Here is a 22,730-nt window from a genome sequence, read left to right as displayed (position 1 = left end):
GCAACATCCGCCCCTTTCTTAGTGAGTGCTACCAAGGGCGCCACTATAGACGAAAATCCAGCGATAAATCGTCTATAAAAATTCGCAAAGCCCAGGAAACGCTGAAGCGCCTTCAAACTAGTGGGCTGCACCCAATCCAGGACTGCCTGTACCTTGGAACCCTCCATTTGGAAACCTTCTGGGGAGATAATATATCCTAGAAATGCGATTTGCTGAACTTCAAATTCGCACTTCTCCAGCTTCGCCCCAAGCCGGTGGTCTCTGAGTTTCTGGAGGACTAAGCGTACATGCTTCCGATGTTCCTCCAGGGAATGGGAGAAGATTAGGATGTCATCTAAGTATACAACTAAGAATCTATCCAAATATTCCCTGAGCACATCATTCATGAAATCCTGGAAGACTGCCGGGGCATTACAGAGCCCAAAAGGCATCACCAAATATTCATAATGCCCTGAGTGGGTATTAAAGGCAGTCTTCCATTCATCCCCCTCTCTTATTCGGATTAGATTGTACGCACCGCGTAGGTCAATCTTAGAAAAAATGGTGGCAGTACGAAGCTGGTCAAACAAGACCGAAATGAGAGGCAGTGGGTATGAGTTTTTAATCGTGATACGGTTCAATTCCCTGAAGTCGATGCAGGGTCGCAACGAACCGTCCTTTTTACCCACAAAGAAGAACCCCGACCCAACTGGAGACTGTGAAGGTCTGATAAATCCCTTAGCCAAGTTCTCCTGAATGTACTCTGCCATAGCCTGAGTCTCAGGACGTGACAGGGAGTACAACCTGCTCTTGGGAAGCTTAGAATTTGGCAACAAATCAATGGCACAGTCATAGGGGCGATGGGGAGGTAGTACCTCTGCAACTTTATTGGAGAACACGTCCGCAAAATCTGCATAACACCCTGGCAATCCTGGCAAACTTAGCTGCGAGAGCCTGACTGGAAGGCTCAAGCAACTCCTGAAACAATCAGTACCCCAACTAAGAATCTCCCCAGAGACCCAGTCAAATTGAGGATTGTGGGCCCTTAACCAGGGTAACCCCAACACCAATGGGGCAAAAGTACAGACAGTCACATAAAAGGACAATTTTTCAGAGTGTGTGGCTCCAATAAACAAAGAAATCTGGCTAGTGCAAGAGGTAATTTTACCTTGGGATAATGGTTCCCCGTTTAACCCACAAATCTCAATTTCCGATGCCAAGGGTACTAAGGGAACAGAGTGTTTCAGGGCGAATTGGCGGTCCATAAAAACCCCGTCGGCCCCACTGTCCACAAAGGCCTCAGTCTTGACAGTTTGACCGAGGATCTTCAAGGTCACCGGAATGATAAAAGTCTTCTTGGGAAATTCTGACTTCTGGCCTGACAGGATATTTCCCATCACCCTCAGGCCCTGAAGTTTTCCGGCTTTTCTGGGCATGATACTACCACATGACCTTTATTCCCACAGTACAAACACAACCCCTGCTGTCTCCTCCGCGTCTTCTCACGCGAGGAGAGGCGGGTAGCCCCAATCTGCATAGGCTCCTCGGAAAATTCCTCAGAGTCTGAGGTTCCCTTGGGAAGGAAGGAAATCTCAGTCTCCCTTTCAAGCCTACGCTCTCTCAGCCGTCTATCCACCCGGATGGATAACTGCATGAGCTGATCCAAGCTATCAGGCAAGGGATATTGTACCAGTTGGTCCTTTATCTGGTTAGAAAGACCTCTTCGGTACTGGTGTCTCAGGGCTGGGTCATTCCACTGGGTATCATGGGCCAACCTCCGAAACTCCGTACAGTAAACCTCAACTTGCCTTCGCCCTTGCTTAAGGATCGAAATCTGAGCCTCGGCTGAGGCCGTCTTGTCAGGGTCATCATACAACATGCCCAGTGCCGTAAAAAAAGCATCAACACTTTTAAGCGACGGACAGTCAGGCTGCAACCCATATGCCCAGACCTGTGGGTCTCCTTGTAGCAAGGAAATCACTATGCCCACCCGCTGAATCTCCGACCCAGAAGACTGAGGCCTAAGCCGGAAGTATAGCTTGCAGCTCTCCTTGAAACAAAAGAACTGCGAGCGATCTCCAGAAAAACGATCCGGGAGATTTACTTTCGGCTCCTTAACCCCTGCAGGTGCTGCTGCTGCGGGAGCTCCGCCTGCAGCCTGGGAGGTGTGCATTTTAATGGACAAATCATTAAATTGTCGAGTCAGGACCTGCACCTGATCGACCACCTGTTGCAACGTATTTTGAGGGGTATGCTCCATATTCCCACAAAATTTCAACAGGAGTATTAGGCTGCTGAATATGTTATGCACACCAGTGCCTGCAGGAAAGTACTGGTGTCAGGACTGTTATGCACTCCAGTGCCTGCAGGAATGTACTGGTGTTTGAACTGTAATGCAAAACAAATGGACTTACAGACAGACTGGGGAATATGACATAACGTACACAGAAGGTGATAGGGTAACAAAATACACACAAAGTGAACAGAGAAGCCCAGAGGCTAAGGAACTGGGCATCTCCCTTGTATTAGAACTGCTCAGATGGGAAAAGCAAGATGTTGTGTTTTAATACGTAGAGAACCCGAAATGCTGTTGCTAAGGGCAACAGCAAAACCCTAAAGGGTTACCAACGGGTGTGGCAGTAAACTCCTTGGTCAGAGATGGAATGATAGACACAAGGAGAGTCTCCACAATCCTAATTCTCACTTGCAGTGCACAGGTTCAGCTTACTGCCACTAAACTGACCCCTGACACCTAGCACAGTGAGACAGGATTAGACAGGCAAGTCTTAGAATACAGCCGCAAACTTGCTAAGTTCACAGAGTAGTAACAGAACCCCAGCAAGCTAAACGACTGACTCCAGTCTTACTGCTAGGTCTGGATTGGCAGAGTGTAATACCAAATCCCCAGGCCTATTTGCAGTAAGCAACAAACAAATACAAAGCTACACAGTACTGGCTAACTTTCAGAAACTGACTAACCAACAAAGATTCAGCAGCATCTGCTTACCCTGAGAAGAGGCCTTATAAAGCAGGTGCTGTCCACGCCCCACTCAGACCTCACAGACTGTGAGCACAAAAACCAGCACCGGATCCCCTGCCATGCACAGAGCCTATAACCACTGCACAGCAAAAGACCCGAACCGGAGTATCAGCTGCGCTCAGGTCACTCCGCTAGCACTTGTCTCCCGGTTGCCATGACGACGTGGCAGCACAGGGCAGGAGACCCTAACAACTATCCATCTAGATTCTATACCTGTGGTGCATTTTTGTTTTGCAGTTTGCTGACAGTGACCACCAGTATATATAGCAGTACGGTACGGAAGGACACTGCTCTACCTACCTCTGTGTCGTCAAGTATACTATCCATCCATACCTGTGGTGCATTTCAGTTGTGCGCAGTATATATAGTAGTAGGCCATTGCTATTGATACTGGCATATAATTCCACACATTAAAAAATGGAGAACAAAAATGTGGAGGTTAAAATAGGGAAAGATCAAGATCCACTTCCACCTCGTGCTGAAGCTGCTGCCACTAGTTATGGCCGAGACGATGAAATGCCATCAACGTCGTCTGCCAAGGCCGATGCCCAATGTCATAGTAGAGAGCATGTAAAATCCAAAAAACAAAAGTTCAGTTAAATTACCCAAAAATCAAAATTAAAAGCGTCTGATGAGAAGCGTAAACTTGCCAATATGCCATTTACGACACGGAGTGGCAAGGAACGGCTGAGGCCTTGGCCTATGTTCATGGCTAGTGGTTCAGATTCACATGAGGATGGAAGCACTCATCCTCTCGCTATAAAACTGCAGTGCCACTCCTAGATGGGCCAGGTGTTTGTGTCGGCCACTTGGGTCGTTTAGCTTAGTCACACAGCTACCTCATTGCACCTCTTTTTTTCTTTGCATCATGTGCTGTTTGGGGACTATTTTTTAAAGCTGCCATCCTGTCTGACACTGCAGTGCCACTCCTAGATGGGCCAGGTGTTTGTGTCGGCCACTTGGGTCGCTTAGCTTAGTCACACAGCGACTTTGGTGCACCTCTTTTTTTCTTTGCATCATGTGCTGTTTGGGGACTATTTTTTTAAGTGCCATCCTGTCTGACACTGCAGTGCCACTCCTAGATGGGCCAGGTGTTTGTGTCAGCCACTTGTGTCGCTTAGCTTAGTCACACAGCGACCTTGGTGCGCCTCTTTTTTTCTTAGCATCATGTGCTGTTTGGGGACAATTTTTTTGAAGTGCCATCCTGTCTGACACTGCAGTGCCACTCCTATATGGGCCAGGTGTTTGTGTCGGCTACTTGTGTCGCTTAGCTTAGTCACACAGCGACCTTGGTGCGTCTCTTTTTTTCTTTGCATCATGTGCTGTTTGGGGACTATTTTTTTGAAGTGCCATCCTGTCTGACACTGCAGTGCCACTCCTAGATGGGCCAGGTGTTTGTGTCGGCCACTTGTGTCGCTTAGCTTAGTCACACAGCGACCTTGGTGCGCCTCTTTTTTTCTTTGCATCATGTGCTGTTTGGGGACTATTTTTTTGAAGTGCCATCCTGTCTGACACTGCAGTGCCACTCCTAGATGGGCCAGGTGTTTGTGTCGGCCACTTGTGTCGCTTAGCTTAGTCACACAGCGACCTTGGTGCGCCTCTTTTTTTCTTTGCATCATGTGCTGTTTGGGGACTATTTTTTTGAAGTGCCATCCTGTCTGACACTGCAGTGCCACTCCTAGATGGGCCAGGTGTTTGTGTCGGCCACTTGTGTCGCTTAGCTTAGCCATCCAGCGACCTCGGTGCAAATTTTAGGACTAAAAATAATATTGTGAGGTGTGAGGTGTTCAGAATAGACTGGAAATGAGTGGAAATTATGGTTATTGAGGTTAATAATACTATGGGATCAAAATGACCCCCAAATTCTATGATTTAAGCTGTTTTTGAGGGTTTTTTGTAAAAAAACACCCGAATCCAAAACACACCCGAATCCGACAAAAAATTTTCAGGGAGGTTTTGGCAAAACGCGTCCGAATCCAAAACACGGCCGCGGAACCGAATCCAAAACCAAAACACAAAACCTGAAAAATTTCCGGTGCACATCTCTAGTAATTAATGGCTAATTAAGCTAATTGGAAATTGCCAATTGCTTCATTAGTCTGTAGGGGGGTTGCCGCCAGAGTGTCAGAGCAAGTTTCGCTTATTTTTCCTAAAAATAACGATATTAGGAAAAATCAGACTTGCTCTAGTAGCGCGAGAAAAAAATGTGATTTCTACAGAAATTACCACATCTTATTTTCTCTCCTGCAATTTGAATAAGAAAAACTCCACGGTTGCGGGAAAAACCACACGCTGCAGGGTTTTTAAAAAACACGCGTGCAATTGAATATGCCATTATAAGTAGTGCACTGTTACTGTTTCTTATGAATATTGGTTCAGCTCATAGTGGGCCTTATTCATAGTCGGGCACAAGTTAATTGCAATTCGTGTTTTGTTTTAAATTGCATCTCTGAGACCTATTCTGGGACAGTTGTATCTGCAAATCTTGAGCTGCGTCTCCCTCCTCTTGTCATACCTGACTGAGATTAGACTGAATTGTGACTGAAGACATGGGCTCACTGACTACAGAATATGGAAAAAAATCTGAGCACACAATGGATATACTGTATATTGAAGTTAATGGCCAGAGGGGGTTATTCAGGTCAGATCGCTAAGCGATGCGACTGCAATAACCCCGCTGCCGGCACCAGTGCACACTCGCTGGTACCGTCCTGCACGTGCGCAGCCGCCTAATGCATTTGGCTCGCAGTGGTGGCTAACGTCTTTGTCTGATTGACAGGCAGAGGTGTTGGCGGGGCGGGCATGGGTGGCGATGGACTGTTGCGGGGGCGGCTGCGTGATGTCACACGCAGCCGCTCCGATCTAAAAAATGGCGCCAGACCGCCAACATATGCAGCCTAGCTGCGGCTGCAGGGGGTACTCCACAATGCTGCGACCGCAATTAAATTGCAGTTGCAGCCGCAGGGCAGGCCATTCTGCATTCTGGACTGCCCGCAGCATGCGGAAGAAAGATTTCAGATTCTGCTTTTTAGCAGAATCTGCAATCCGTACTGAATAACCCCCAGAATGTAAAGCTAATAAGTACCCACATAGCTTGGAGTATCTAAATTGCTCCGCAAATTAGATACAAATGTAATGTGGTTTTTTTTTTTCCATTTCAACACCATGGGGTTGACCCTGTTAGGTGCAAGGGGGGCGAGCTGCCTTTGTAACAGTGTAAAAACTCTGGCAACAGCACTGCAACTCACCTACTCATGACCCAGTCTCACCGTGGACTTTCAGATTTTTTTATGCAAACCTATGTGACTAAGACCAAAAATAAGCGAGTCCATGGGTACATTAAGTGCCGCACTCACTTGCGCCACGAGGGAACTCACGACTGATAGGATCGATCCCATACTTTTCTCTGGAGAAATGGCGTGGTGGCGATTTTCCCATGACTTTCCTACTGCACATGCGTGAAACGCCTGGAAAATGGCAGCCATGCTGATTTGTGCAACGCTGCTGCAGGTGAATCATGACTCGAGAGGGGTAGGTATTCAGCAAATGGCTGCAGGGTGCGAGGTGTGGCCCCCTGGATCCAGCCCCATGCACCCATTATAGATACAGTACGCCACTAATTACTAATAACTTTACCCTTTTACTGGCTTTGGGGCTTGTCAGAACTGATTTTAGATTGATACTTTATGGAGCTGTGTGTGAGACTTTCTCCGTGGTTATGTTTATCATTACAACTGCACGCCCACTGCAGTCACCGTCACACCCACTTCCTGTTATTCCAGCGCAGGTCTCATGTTTTAAACTGAAACAGACACACATGCACAGCGCGAAAAATCGCAACCGGAGACAAAAAAATAAATCAAAATGACTCTGAATAAGGCCCAATAGTCCTGGATACCTCATCATTCTGTAGATAGTTGTCCTTTAAAATATTGCAGCAAATTGTAAGATCACCAGTTGTAGAAATAATTCAAACTCTATTATTGGAATGATAATGTCCATTCTGGGTGATGAAAGCCAGATCACAAAGTCTATAGCGTCTGATAGTTCTGCTTGACGCATTAGGCCCTTGGCCCAGGCACCTGCCTTGGTTGGCTTCTAGGTCATCTAGACCTGGCAGGAGGCCTTCCTTGTGCTGCAGATCAAATGTATTATTTAATCATATAATCATACATCGCCAAAGAGTTTTGCAGCTATTTATTTATTTAGTGGCGACATTATTTCTAATGCTCTTGCTCTGTGCATGCTTTTTATTTTTTGTTTGGCAAAAGTGCTTATAACCTTAAGAAATGCTTAACAAAAAAATAAAATAAAAAATTACAGGGCATCTGTAACCAAATTAATATTAATCCATTATTTTGCTACTCCTTTAAGTCTTAATCATGCAACAAATAGTTTTATAATCTAAAGAAATAAGTAGCTGTGCATTTTATGCTGATAACATTGTTTGTCAATAATTTGAAAATCCACTGAATTATTCACAATTTTTCACATCAGCGTTGGATAGAATGTCTTCAGTCAGAGACGTGGCTGACAAAGGACATCGCTTGTCAACTTCAATGATCTAATCTACAGCTTCCTTTCTACTTACGAAATAATTTTTATGTCACATACCAACCTGCCAGGTGTTTCGAACATAAATTAAAAATTATTTGACTTGTTTTTCTAATTTTGGATCAGTACCATACCACATTCTGATGATTTGATATAACACATGTGCATGCAGGTGGAGATTCACCCATGTAGTGTGATGTTCGTGCTTTCCGCTTACTTATAACATGATAATTGCCATGGCACGGAGAATTGTTCAGTGTTTGACTATTCCTTGACTAGAAGCATGCACACTGAGGGATCTATTTATTATAGGGAGAAGAACTGTAAATCTGGCGAAATTGTCCCTATCCGACAAGCCCCAAAGTCAGCAAAAGCTATAGCACCAGTACTTGTACCACCGCAATTCCCACATCTCTGTGGATAAAGGCTTTATATAATTATACAGAGCCATTGACTATTATTATATCATAAGTATTTTAAAAAAAATCTGTTTTTTTTTAAAGTAATTGTTTAGTAATTGTTTTTTATTTATTTTGTGTTGTTTAAATATCTTCTATTACCTAGTGACAGATGGAGGGGGGCATCAGCAGGATATCTGAAGTTGCAGCTTCGTTGTTGCCGGAGAGCAGGGAGGGATCGATTGATCCATAGTTTTCTCCTCCAAGGGCCTGTGCTCTGCAGCAATAGGCTGCATGACCCTTGTCACTCCTTTTTTTCTCTGCATGGCTCTCTGCCCCCTCCTCACTGACAGCAGCAGCCTCAGGACAAGAACAGATTCAACAGAAGAAATAGGTTAAGTTAGATTTGGGGGGGATTGGACGTAATTTATGGTACTGTAGGTTAAAACTGAGAATAATGAGTGAGGTTGTTAAGGAGTTAATTATTTAATGGGGTTAATTAGGATTAAGTGGGGTTTTTTTTTATGAGACTGAGGGATGTAATTAGGAGTTTAATGCTGTCTGTAGTATATGGCGGTCAGTAATGCTGTGTTTAGTATATGGCGGTCAGTAATGCTGTCTGCAGTATATGACAGTCACTAATGCTGTCTGTAGTATATGGCGGTCAGTAATGCTGTCTGTAGTATATGGTGGTCACTAATGCTGTTTGTTGTATATGGCGGTCACTAATGCTGTCTGTAGTATATGGCGGTCAGTAATGTTGTCTGCAGTATATGACAGTCACTAATGCTGTCTGTAGTATATGGCGGTCAGTAATGCTGTCTGTAGTATATGACAGTCACTAATGCTGTCTGTAGTATATGGCGGTCAGTAATGCTGCCTGTAGTATATGGTGGTCACTAATGCTGTTTGTTGTATATGGCCTTTATTGATACTGTCTCTGTATTACTGATGTGTCCACATACATCTTTGCTATATCCCGCCATGTATGGCACGGTTTGTAAGTGGACACATCTGTATATCGTGGTCATATAGTTAGCGGGTGACTACTATCTACTAGGATGGGGGTGAGTGTGGGGGCAGCCGTGATGAGTTTTCTGGTTGACAAACAGGCTATCTTCAACACTGCCCCTATTCATAAGTAGTGCTTAGTTTTTTCTGTTATAACTGAACATTACATATTATTCTGCATAGAATTGTATTTTATATGTAGGTCATGGATCTCTAAGGTAACGTATAATATCCATAACAATATATAGCTATATATACATCCTAACCCTTTGTTCCATGCTCACTGTCTTCCGGATCTTAGTCCCCCCTGTCTGTCTACCCTTCCCCTGTAGAATGTTAGCTCTCACAAGCAAGGCCCTCTCCCCTCATGTGCTTTTCCTTCTCTTACCTAGACTATCTTCTATTCCATACTCCCCATAATGGCACCTAACCCTCTGTTTCTGACACCCTGATGCTTCTCTTAGTGTGATGTCCTCTGATGCAGAAATGTTTATATACCATGTACTTGTCCTACATCAGTGCCGCAAATAGGGGGGAGGCTAAGGCCATGTTCCCCGGGTGCAGTATTTGAGGGGGTGCCGAGGAGTTACAGAGGAGCAGGGTTTTTGTGCTGCTCCAGTGATACAGCAGACAGCTCCCAGGGCAGTGTCTCAGACCCACCCCAGGCTGCCATCAGAAATTGTGGACTGACAAAATAGGCAGCCCCCCCTTCCCTCTCGGGAAAAAAAAAGTTAAATATAATTAAATATATATTTTAAAAAATAAAAAATAAAATTTCTATGCAGACACGGAGCAACACCATTTTATGCCTCTTGCACCATATTAAGTCCCCACAGTAATGCCCGTCACCATATTATGCCCCACACAGTAATGCCCCTGACACCATATTATGGCCACACAATAATTATGGAAGTACCTATTACATGTAGTTATCAGGGGTTCTGCTCATTGTCAGGGGATTCCTTCCTTCCCTCCCCCATTGCTGCCGCTGTCGGGAGGGCCCGGGATGCTCATGCCGCTGCCTGCCCGCCTCTGTCCCCGCTGTTCTGCTGCTGTCCTCTGTCGTCCAGCGACTCTGTATTCAAAACGTCCCTCCCAAAATGGCCGCCTCCAGGGCTCTTCTAGTATCCTGAATAATTCTCTCCTCTGTGGTGGCGGACATTTTGGGAGGAACACTTTCAGTACAGAGCTGCTGGAGGGTCGGAGGATAGTGGCAGAACAGCGGGGACGACAGCGGACGGGCAGGCGGCTGCATGAGCATCCCAGGCCCTCCTCTCTCTGTCAGAGAGGATGGGCACAGCACATGCCCCCTGCACCCCCCTGATGACGGCCCTGGACCCACCTGTTTGCCCGCAGCTGGCTCCGATGCTGTTTTGGTGAGCTCCAGTACCTGGGATCTCTCCTATGCCGGCTACTGTCTTAAACTCTCTTCTTTGCAATGCAGTGCTGTGGCAAGCGGTACACTGTGCGGTGCACTGTGCAAGCTATAGAAGTGAGCTTTTGGTGTTGTGTTAATCAGCAGGCTATGATCCCGGCTGCCTGCCCAGAACCAACCGATAACAAGCTGCCAGCTACACACCACTGAGAGGACATGCTGCCCCAGGCTTTTGCGTGTTAACAGGTGCAGTCATCGATGTTACAGAAATCAAAGGCTCACTTTGCTAGGTATCCACTAAGAGTCTGGACGACCTCCAACTCTCACTGAGTATCACTACAGTAGCTTTGTGGTGAGTTTAAAGACAGACTTTATTTTTGGCACTGTGCTCCCAGTTAGCAGTATCAACCTCTGCTTTGACTCCCAGATGGGGGAATTTGGTGTAGCTTATAGGGGGATGTAATGTAGTGCAGTGGATAGGGGAATGTAGTGCAGTTATGCAGTGTTATGATATATTGCAGTGATATAGTGCAATGTATGGTGACACACAGGGGGGCATGTAGTGGAACACGCTGCTGGAGGGCATGTGACGCTTAGGGCATTTGGGGCACATAGGAGAATATTGTCCAACAGTATCCCCTTTTTTTCAAAATTTTTGATAATCTGATTATTCTAGTCTAACAGGTTTTTAGTTTTTTTGGGGGGGCTGGGGGTGCCAAATTATTGCCTTGCCCCGGGTGAAGAAAATCCTAGTTTTGGCCCTGCCTACAATGTCTTGAACTATGGGGGTGATTCCGAGTTGTTCGCTCGCTAGCTGATTTTAGCAGCATTGCACACGCTAAGCCGCCGCCCTCTGGGAGTGTATCTTAGCTTAGCAGAATTGCGAACGAAAGATTTGCAGAATAGTGAAAATAAATTTCTCAGCAGTTTCTGAGTAGCTCGAGACTTAAATAACGATCAGTTCAGTCAGTTTCGTTCCTGGTTTGACGTCACACACACGCCCAGCGTTCGGCCAGCCACTCCCCCGTTTCTCCAGACACTCCCGCGTTTTTCCCTGGTACGCCTGCGTTTTTTTCGCACACTCCCAGAAAACGGCCAGTTTCCGCCTAGAAACGCCCACTTCCTATCAATCACACTCTGATCACTTCAACGATGAAAAATCTTCGTTCGGGCGTGAGTAAATCTACTAAGTTTTGTGTTAAAATACTAACCGCATGCGCACTGCGAACCATGCGCATGCGCATTTTTGCCTTAATCGCTCCGTTGCGAAAATCGGCAACGAGCGAACAACTCGGAATGACCCCCTATGAGTCTTTGTTTTTTTGTTTAGCTCATTTGTTTATGCACTTTGAGGGTAATTCAGACCTGATCGCTAAGTTGCGTTTTCTCACAGCTTGCAATCAGGTCGAAATTGCGCATACGTATGCACCGCAATGCCCAGGCGCGTCGCACGGGTACAAAGCAGATCGCCACTTAGCGGTGGCTTTGTGCGACGGATCTGTTCACACCGGTGATTGCAAGGAGATTGACAAGAAGAGGGCACTTCTGGGTGGCAACTGACCGTTTTCAGGGAGGGGTGGGAAAAACGCAGGCGTGTCCATGCGTTTGCAGGGAGGGATCCTGACGTCATTTCCTGTCCCGGACAAGCTGAAGTGATCGCAGCAGCTGAGTAAGTCCTGGGCTGTGCAGAGTCTGCACAAAATCAGTTTGTGCAGCTCTGCTACACATGCGTTTGCACACTTGCACAGCTAAAATACACTTCACCTGTATGCGGCGACTATTTGATTGCAGCAGTGCAAAAATCGCTTGCTAGCGATCAGGTCTGAATTAGCCCCTTTGTTAGGTTCCGCTGAACTCTTATGGCGCAATATAAATAAGTGATGATGATGATAATAATAATAATAATAATAGCAGGAATGTGTTAATTCTTATAATAAACACATTTTCAAAATATTGCTGAAATGCTGACCTCAATACTTGTAGATTATAAGTGATGACACTATAACTCACTATTGTACAATACATATAATAATTACAGTTGTTTAACCATAAATTAACATCACTTGTATAAAAAGATCTGTGGTATGATACAGTATGTAAGCATTCACTATATTGACATCATGATGTCTACATGTTTAGAATGTGTACATCTATATTGTGGTTGTTGACGTGTTATCTGACTGGTACATCATCAATTTCGGACCCCCTTACTGAGGGATTATTGTCCGGTTGAAGGACCAACCTCACCCCAGTTTGAGCTTTTTTGCAGAGCAGTAGGTTTTCATTCATATTCTCATCATTCCTGACAAGATCGCCAGTCCCACCCGCTAAAACACATCCATATATCATGATGCTATACTTCCTGGTGGGCTTGTGTGTAGATTGTAGCATGCGTAATGCCTACTATTAAGGCCAAAAAGTTCTATTTAGTCTCAGAGGGTGAGAGAGAGCGATACCGAGATATCTATATATATACAGTGCATCCGGAAAGTATTCACAGCGCTTCACTTTTTCGACAATTTGTTATGTTACAGTCTTATTCCAAAATGGAAAAAATATATATTTTTGCCTCAAAATTCTACACACAATACCCCATAATGACAATGTGAAGAAAGTTTTTTTTTTATATATATATTTTTCCAAATCTATTTAAAATAAAAAAACAAGAAATCACATGTACATAAGTATTCACAGCCTTTGCTCAATACTTTGTTGATGTACCTTTGGCAGCAATTACAGCCTCAAGTCTTTTTGAATATGATGTCACAAGCTTGGCACACCTATCTTTGGGCAGTTTCGCCCATTCCTCTTTGCAGCACCTCTCAAGCTCCATGGAATGGGAAGCATCGGTGCACAGCCATTTTCAGCTCTCTCCAGAGATGTTCAATCGGATTCAAGTCTGGGCTCTGGCTGGGCCACTCAAGACATTCACAGAGTTGTCCTGAAGCCACTCCATGATATCTTGGCTGTGTGCCTAGGGTCGTTGTCTTGCTGAAAGATGAACCGTCGCCCCAGTCTGAGGTCAAGAGCGCTCTGGAGCAGATTTTATCCAGGATGTCTCTGTACATTACTGCATTCATCTTTCCCTCTATCCTGACTAGTCTCCCAATTCCTGCCGCTGAAAAACATCCCCACAGCATGATGCTGCCACCACCATGATTCACTGTAGGGATGGTATTGGCCTGGTGATGAGCGGTGCCTGGTTTCCTCCAAACATGACGCCTGGCATTCACGCCAAAGAGTTCAATCTTTGTCTCATCAGACTAAAGAATTTTGTTTCTCATGATCTGAGAGTCCTTCAGGTACATTTTGGCAAACTCCAGGTGGGCTACCATGTACTTTTTACTAAGGAGTGGCTTCCGTCTGGCCACTCTACCATACAGGCCTGATTGGTGGATTTCTGCAGAGATGGTTATCCTTCTGGAAGGTTCTCCTCTCTTCACAGAGGAATGCTGTAGCTCTGAGAGAGTGACCATCAGGTTCTTGGTCACCTCCCTGACTAGGACCCTTCTCCCCCGATCGCTCAGTTTAGATGGCCGGCCAGCTTTAGGAAGAGTCCTGGTGGTTCCGAACTACTTCCATTTATGGATGATGGAGGCCACTGTGCTCATTGGGACCTTCAAAGCGGCAGATATTTTTCTGTACCCTTCCCCAGATTTGTGCCTCGAGCCAATCCTATCTCAGAGGTCAACAGACAATTCCTTTGACTTCATGCTTGGTTTGTCCACAGAAATGCACTGTCAAATCTGGGACCTTATATAGACAGGTGCGTGCCTTTCCAAATCATGTCCAATCAACTGAATTTACCACAGGTGGACTCCAATTAAGCTGTAGGAACATCTCAAGGATGATCAGTGGAAACAGGATGCACCTGAGCTCAATGTTGAGGTTCGTAGCAAAGGCTGTGAATACTTATGTACATGTGATTTCTTAATTTTTTATTTTTAATAAATTAGCAAAATACCCCAAAAACTTTTTTCACGTTGTCATTATAGGGATTATGTGTAGAATTTTTTGGGGAAAAATGAATGTATTCCATTATGGAATAAGGCTGTAACATAATAAAATGTGGAAAAGGTGAAGCGATGTGAATACTTTCCGGATGCACTGTGTGTATGTATGTATATATATATATATATAGAGAGAGAGAGAGAGAGAGAGATACAGTAGATATATATCCCATAATTTCTTCACTCCAACCCTCTGTAAAGCCATTGCTGTGGAATCGCTTTGAGATTGTTGACCTATTTACATTGGGGGTCATTCCGAGTTGATCGCTCGCTGATGATTTTCGCAGCGCAGCGATCAGGTGAAAAAATGGCATTTATACGCATGCGAATGCCCCGCGTGACGTACGGGTACAAAGCTCTTTGTGGTTGTGCACAGGTTCTAGCGAAGATTTCCTTTGCACTGACGGCCACAATAAGATTGACAGGAAGGGGGCGTTTCTGGGTGTCAACTGACCGTTTTCAGATAGTGTTTGCAAAAACGCAGGCGTGGCTGGGTGTTCACTGGGCGGGTGTATGACGTCAAATCCGGACACAAATAGGTTTAAGTGATCGCAAGCGCTGAGTAGGTTCAGAGCTACTCAGAAACTGCACAAACTGTGTTTGCAGAGCTCGGCTGCACAAGCGTTCGCACTTCTGCTAAGCTAAAATACACTCCCCAGTGGGCGGCGGCATAGCATTTGCACGGCTGCTAAAAACTGCTAGCGAGTGATCAACTCGGAATGACCCCCATAATGTTCGGTTATTGCAGCATTTGACACATTTAGGCCCTTAACATCACATTTTGCTTCACTATAGTTTTGTTTGGTAACGTCGGATTGATTATAGTTTTATTTTTTTTCATTTGGGGGGAAAAAAATCACACAAAATGTAAACTACAATACAAGATCATTTGAATTTTTCATATGTCCCTCTAATGGGCCCTACACATATAAAGATCCGCCGCCGAGCTGCCCGACGGCGGATACGGCCGACGGGTGACCCGGTGGCGGGGGGGGGGGGGCAGTGACGGGGGGAGTGAAGTTACTTCACTCCCCCCGTCACACGGCTTCATAGAACTGCAGGCAAATATGGACGAGATCGCCCATATTGGCCTGCATGCACAGCTGACGGGGCACCAGCGATGAACGAGCGCGGGGCCACACATCGTTCATCGCTGGTGCCTCCACACTGCACGATATGAACGTTATCTCGTTCATTAATGAATGAGATCGTTCATATCTTGCAGTCAAATCGCCCAGTGTGTAGGGCCTATAAGTCAGGGACATCTAAACTTTTGAACTTCTGTGTTCCCCTTGGAATGCCATATTAAAGAAATAGCTTTGAACAGATGGCCAAACATTTTTCATAAGGAAAAGATTTTCATCACTAGAAAATGAGTATTGGGATTGTGACCCCAGTTCATATTATGCCATAATGCATTGTCCCTAGTTTACATTATGCCCAGAGTTGAACAAAAGTGACTAATATTAGCCTCCCTTACAGTATACAGAGATATCTCCTGGTATGCAATATGGATTGCAGAGTTGGCAGCAGGGAAAGGAAAATGGGCATTAGGGACAGCAGATGTATTAACCTGGTGAAGGTAAGAAGAAGTGATAAACCAGTGATAAGCGCAAGGTGATAACGCACCAGCCAATCAGCTCCTGTCATTTTTCAAATTTGTAATGATTGGCAGGTGCGTTATCACCTTGCAGTTATGACTGGTTTATCACTTCTTTATACCTTCTCCAGGTTAATACATCTGCCCAAGGGAGAGGTGGGAGTATGGATAGGTGAGTTGGTAGTGGGGACAGATACTAGAGATGTGCACCGGAAATTTTTCGGGTTTTGTGTTTTGGTTTTGGGTTCGGTTCCGTGGCCGTGTTTTGGGTTCGAACGCGTTTTGGCAAAACCTCACCAAATTTTTTTTGTCGGATTCGGGTGTGTTATGGATTCGGGTGTTTTTTTCAAAAAACCCTAAAAAACAGCTTAAATCATAGAATTTGGGGGTCATTTTGATCCCAAAGTATTATTAACCTCAATAACCATAATTTCCACTCATTTTCAGTCTATTCTGAACACCTCACAATATTATTTTTAGTCCTAAAATTTGCACCGAGGTCGCTGGATGACTAAGCTCAGCGACCCAAGTGGCCGACACAAACACCTGGCCCATCTAGGAGTGGCACTGCAGTGTCACGCAGGATGGCCCTTCCAAAAAACACTCCCCAAACAGCACATGACGCAAAGAAAAAAAGAGGCGCAATGAGGTAGCTGTGTGAGTAAGCTAAGCAACCCTAGTGGCCGACACAAACACCTGGCCCATCTAGGAGTGGCACTGCAGTGTCAGGCCGGATGGCCCTTCCAAAAAATACTCCCCAAACAGCACATGACGCAAAGAAGAAAAAAAAGAGGCGCAATGAGGTAGCTGTGTGACTAAGATAAGTGACCCTAGTGGCCGACACAAACACCTGGCCCATCTAGGAGTGGCACTGCAGTGTCACGCAGGATGGCCCTTCCAAAAAACACTCCCCAAACAGCACATGACGCAAAGAAAAATGAAAGAAAAAAGAGGTGCAAGATGGAATTTTCCTTGGGCCCTCCCACCCACCCTTATGTTGTATAAACAGGACATGCACACTTTAACCAACCCATCATTTCAGTGACAGGGTCTGCCACACGACTGTGACTGAAATGACGGGTTGGTTTGGACCCCCACCAAAAAGAAGCAATTAATCTCTCCTTGCACAAACTGGCTCTACAGAGGCAAGATGTCCACCTCATCATCATCCTCCGATTCATCACCGTGTACATCCCCCTCCTCACAGATTATCAATTCGTCCCCACTGGAATCCACCATCACAGCTCCCTGTGTACTTTGTGGAGGCAATTGCTGCTGGTGAATGTTTCCATGGAGGAATTGATTATAATTCATTTTAATGAACATCATCTTCTCCACATTTTCTGGAAGTAACCTCGTACGCCGATTGCTGACAAGGTGAGCGGCGGCACTAAACACTCTTTCGGAGTACACACTTGTGGGAGGGCAACTTAGGTAGAATAAAGCCAGTTTGTGCAAGGGCCTCCAAATTGCCTCTTTTTCCTGCCAGTATACGTACGGACTGTCTGACGTGCCTACTTGGATGCGGCCACTCATATAATCCTCCACCATTCTATCAATGGTGAGAGAATCATATGCAGTGACAGTAGACGACATGTCCGTAATCGTTGTCAGGTCCTTCAGTCCGGACCAGATGTCAGCATCAGCAGTCGCTCCAGACTGCCCTGCATCACCACCAGCGGGTGGGCTCGGAATTCTGAGCCTTTTCCTCGCACCCCCAGTTGCGGGAGAATGTGAAGGAGGAGATGTTGACGGGTCGCGTTCCGCTTGACTTGACAATTTTCTCACCAGCAGTTCTTTGAACCCCTGCAGACTTGTGTCTGCCGGAAAGAGAGATCCAAGGTAGGTTTTAAATCTAGGATCGAGCACGGTGGCCAAAATGTAGTGCTCTGATTTCAACAGATTGACCACCCGTGAATCCTTGTTAAGCGAATTAAGGGCTCCATCCACAAGTCCCACATGCCTAGCGGAATCGCTCAGTGTTAGCTCCTCCTTCAATGTCTCCAGCTTCTTCTGCAAAAGCCTGATGAGGGGAATGACCTGACTCAGGCTGGCAGTGTCTGAACTGACTTCACGTGTGGCAAGTTCAAAAGGTTGCAGAACCTTGCACAACGTTGAAATCATTCTCCACTGCGCTTGAGACAGGTGCATTCCACCTCCTATATCGTAGTCAGTTGTATAGGCTTGAATGGCCTTTTGCTGCTCCTCCAACCTCTGAAGCATATAGAGGGTTGAATTCCACCTCGTTACCACTTCTTGCTTCAGATGATGGCAGGGCAGGTTCAGGCGTTTTTGGTGTTGCTCCAGTCTTCTGTACGTGGTGCCTGTACGCCGAAAGTGTCCCGCAATTCTTCTGGCCACCGACAGCATCTCTTGCACGCCCCTCTCGTTTTTTAAATAATTCTGCACCACCAAATTCAAGGTATGTGCAAAACATGGGACGTGCTGGAATTTGCCCATATTTAATGCACACACAATATTGCTGGCGTTGTCCGATGCCACAAATCCACAGGAGAGTCCAATTGGGGTAAGCCATTCTGCGATGATCTTCCTCAGTTGCCGTAAGAGGTTTTCAGCTGTGTGCGTATTCTGGAAAGCGGTGATACAAAGCGTAGCCTGCCTAGGAAAGAGTTGGCGCTTGCGAGATGCTGCTACTGGTGCCGCCGCTGCTGTTCTTGCGGCGGGAGTCAATACATCTACCCAGTGGGCTGTCACAGTCATATAGTCCTGAGTCTGCCCTGCTCCACTTGTCCACATGTCCGTGGTTAAGTGGACATTGGGTACAACTGCATTTTTTAGGACACTGGTGAGTCTTTTTCTGAGGTCTGTGTACATTTTCGGTATCGCCTGCCTAGAGAAATGGAACCTAGATGGTATTTGGTACCGGGGAAACAGTACCTCAATCAAGTCTATAGTTGGCTCTGCAGTAATGATGGATACCGGAACCACATTTCTCACCGCCCAGGATGCCAAGGCCTCAGTTATCCGCTTTGCAGCAGGATGACTGCTGTGATATTTCATCTTCCTCGCAAAGGACTGTTGGACAGTCAATTGCTTGGTGGAAGTAGTAAAAGTCGTCTTACGACTTCCCCTCTGGGATGACCATCGACTCCCAGCAGCAACAACAGCAGTAGGCGTTACACGCAAGGATGCATTGGAGGAATCCCAGGCAGGAGAGGACTCGTCAGAATTGCCAGTAACATGGCCTGCAGGACTATTGGCATTCCTGGGGAAGGAGGAAATTGACACTGAGGGATTTGGTGGGGTGGTTTGCGTGAGCTTGGTTACAAGAGGAAGGGATTTACTGGTCAGTGGACTGCTTCCGCTGTCGCCCAAAGTTTTTGAACTTGTCACTGACTTATGATGAATGTGCTGCAGGTGACGTATAAGGGAGGATGTTCCGAGGTGGTTAACGTCCTTACCCCTACTTATTACAGCTTGACAAAGGCAACACACGGCTTGACAAATGTTGTCCGCATTTCTGTTGAAATACTTCCACACCGAAGAACTGATTTTTTTGGTATTTTCACCAGGCATGTCAACGGCCATATTCCTCCCACGGACAACAGGTGTCTCCCAGGGGGCCTGACTTAAACAAACCACCTCACCATCAGAATCCTCCTTGTCAATTTCCTCCCCAGCGCCAGCAACACCCATATCCTCCTCATCCTGGTGTACTTCAACACTGACATCTTCAATCTGACTATCAGGAACTGGACTGCGGGTGCTCCTTCCAGCACTTGCAGGGGGCGTGCAAATGGTGGAAGGCGCATGCTCTTCACGTCCAGTGTTGGGAAGGTCAGGCATCGCAACCGACACAATTGGACTCTCCTTGTGGATTTGTGATTTCGAAGAACGCACAGTTCTTTGCTGTGCTTTTGCCAGCTTAAGTCTTTTCATTTTTCTAGCGAGAGGCTGAGTGCTTCCATCCTCATGTGAAGCTGAACCACTAGCCATGAACATAGGCCAGGGCCTCAGCCGTTCCTTGCCACTCCGTGTGGTAAATGGCATATTGGCAAGTTTACGCTTCTCCGACGACGATTTTATTTTAGATTTTTGAGTCCTTTTTTTACTGATATTTTGTGTTTTGGATTTTACATGCTCTGTACTATGACATTGGGCATCGGCCTTGGCAGACGACGTTGATGGAATTTCATCGTCTCGGCCATGACTAGTGGCAGCAGCTTCAGCACGAGGTGGAAGTGGATCTTGATCTTTCCCTATTTTTGGAACCTCAACATTTTTGTTCTCCATATTTTAATAGGCACAACTAAAAGGCACCTCAGGTAAACAATGGAGATGGATGGATACTAGTATACTTATGGATGACGAGTGACTGACGACACAGAGGTAGCTACAGCCGTGGACTACCGTACTGCGTCTGCTAGTATAGAGATGATAATGATATAAAAAATATATATATATCACTACTGCAGGTATATATAATATAATGACGGACCTGCTGGACACTGTCAGCAGACTCCTAAACTACTAGTATGAAGAAGATAGAAAAAAAAACCCCACCACAGGTAGGTATACAATTATGGACGAGCACTGACGACACAGAGGTAGCTACAGCCGTGGACTACCGTACTGCGTCTGCTAGTATAGAGATGATAATGATATAAATAATATATATATATCACTACTGCAGGTATATATAATATAATGACGGACCTGCTGGACACTGTCAGCAGACTCCTAAACTACTAGTATGAAGAAGATAGAAAAAAAAACCCCACCACAGGTAGGTATACAATTATGGACGAGCACTGACGACACAGAGGTAGCTACAGCCGTGGACTACCGTACTGCGTCTGCTAGTATAGAGATGATAATGATATAAAAAATATATATATATCACTACTGCAGGTATATATAATATAATGACGGACCTGCTGGACACTGTCAGCAGACTCCTAAACTACTAGTATGAAGAAGATAGAAAAAAAAAACCCCACCACAGGTAGGTATACAATTATGGACGAGCACTGACGACACAGAGGTAGCTACAGCCGTGGACTACCGTACTGCGTCTGCTAGTATAGAGATGATAATTATATAAAAAATATATATATATCACTACTGCAGGTATATATAATATAATGACGGACCTGCTGGACACTGTCAGCAGACTCCTAAACTACTAGTATGAAGAAGATAGAAAAAAAAAACCCACCACAGGTAGGTATACAATTATGGACGAGCACTGACGACACAGAGGTAGCCACAGCCGTGGACTACCGTACTGCGTCTGCTAATATAGAGATGATAACGATGATAGAGATGAACAAAAAAAATATAACACTACTGCAGGTAAATATTTATATAATATAATGAATGACGGACCTGCTGGACACTGTCAGCAGAATGCGTTTATAGAATAAATAAAAAAAACACCACAGGAGTGTTTAACTTTTTCAGGCAGACAATATACTGGTGGTCACTGGTCAGTCACACTGGCAGCAAAAGTGTGCACTGTACTCCTGCTGTAACTGCACCCCAGTCTCCCCCACAATTCAGCTGTGTGAGCAGTGAGCACTCAGCACAGTCAGATATACATAGATGATATTATCATGCAGCACACTGAGGCTGAGCACAGATATGGTATGTGACTGTGTATCGTTTTTTTTCAGGCAGAGAACGGATTATATTAAATAATAAATAAAACTGGTGGTGGTCACTAGTAACTATCAGCAAAACTCTGCACTCTGAGTACTCCCTAATGCTCCCCAAAATTACTAAGTAATCAACTCAAGTGTCTCTATCTATTCTAACGGAGAGGACGCCAGCCACGTCCTCTCCCTATCAATCTCAATGCACGTGTGAAAATGGCGGCGACGCGCGGCTCCTTATATAGAATCCGAGTCTCGCGATAGAATACGAGCCTCGCGAGAATCCGACAGCGGGATGATGACGTTCGGGCGCGCTCGGGTTAGCCGAGCAAGGCGGGAAGATCCGAGTCTGCCTCGGACCCGTGTAAAAAGGCTGAAGTTCGGGGGGGTTCGGATTCCGAGGAACCGAACCCGCTCATCTCTAACAGATACCTGCTCTGGCACTGATCTCCATCTTGGGCTGTAAAGCTGTCTTGCACACGTCTCTGCAAATAATAGTCTGCAGGCTTGTCACTTATGTCACTACCAAGTCGTCCCATTTTGGACCTGGTAGTAACCACGGTGTGCCCAGCAGGCCCCCAGACCTTGGTTTGGACTACCCTGCTCTAAGCTGTTCATGTTTAGCTCTGCAAGTGTGATATTTATCTCAGAAATGGGACACACCCACAACTAGCTCTCAGTGTGCCTTGTGCTAGCTAAGAACAGCTTCTTCAGCAGACCTACTGCATGCATGAATAATTTGATAAGAGGCTGTGCACAGGTGATTCCTACTACTGATTCATGTGCTAGTGATTCATACCAATGAGGAGAGGGTTTTTTCATTCGTGCCTATAGGCCCTACACACTGGCCGATTTTCTGAAAGATATGAACGATCTCGTTCATAAATGAACGAGAACTCGTTCATATCTTTCAGTGTGGAGACTCCAGCGATGAACGATGCGCGTCCCCGCGCTCGTTCATCGCTGGTCTCCCGTCGGCTGTGCATGCAGGCCAATATGGACGATCTCGTCCATATTTGCCTGCACTTCAATGCAGCCGCGTGACTCCCCCCGTCACTGCCCTCCCGCCGCCGGGTCGCTCGTCGGCCGTATCGGACGTCGGGCACCTCGGCGGCGCATCGGGAAATGTGTAGGGCCCTTACCACAGA

At 45.8% G+C, this 22,730-nt stretch overlaps 1 protein-coding gene across 7 annotated transcripts in view; it reads left to right on the top strand.

Annotated features, from left to right (window-relative positions):
* TBC1D5 (TBC1 domain family member 5) overlaps positions 1-22,730 on the top strand; it is a 1,053,329-nt gene that overhangs the window by 711,659 nt on the left and 318,940 nt on the right. The gene's annotated exons all lie outside the window — the stretch shown is intronic.

Source organism: Pseudophryne corroboree, chromosome 5 (assembly GCF_028390025.1).
Source record: "Pseudophryne corroboree isolate aPseCor3 chromosome 5, aPseCor3.hap2, whole genome shotgun sequence".
NCBI classification, from domain to species: Eukaryota; Metazoa; Chordata; class Amphibia; order Anura; family Myobatrachidae; genus Pseudophryne; species Pseudophryne corroboree.
Note: the sequence above shows the minus strand (reverse complement) of the source record. Positions and strands in the feature narration are given on the sequence as shown.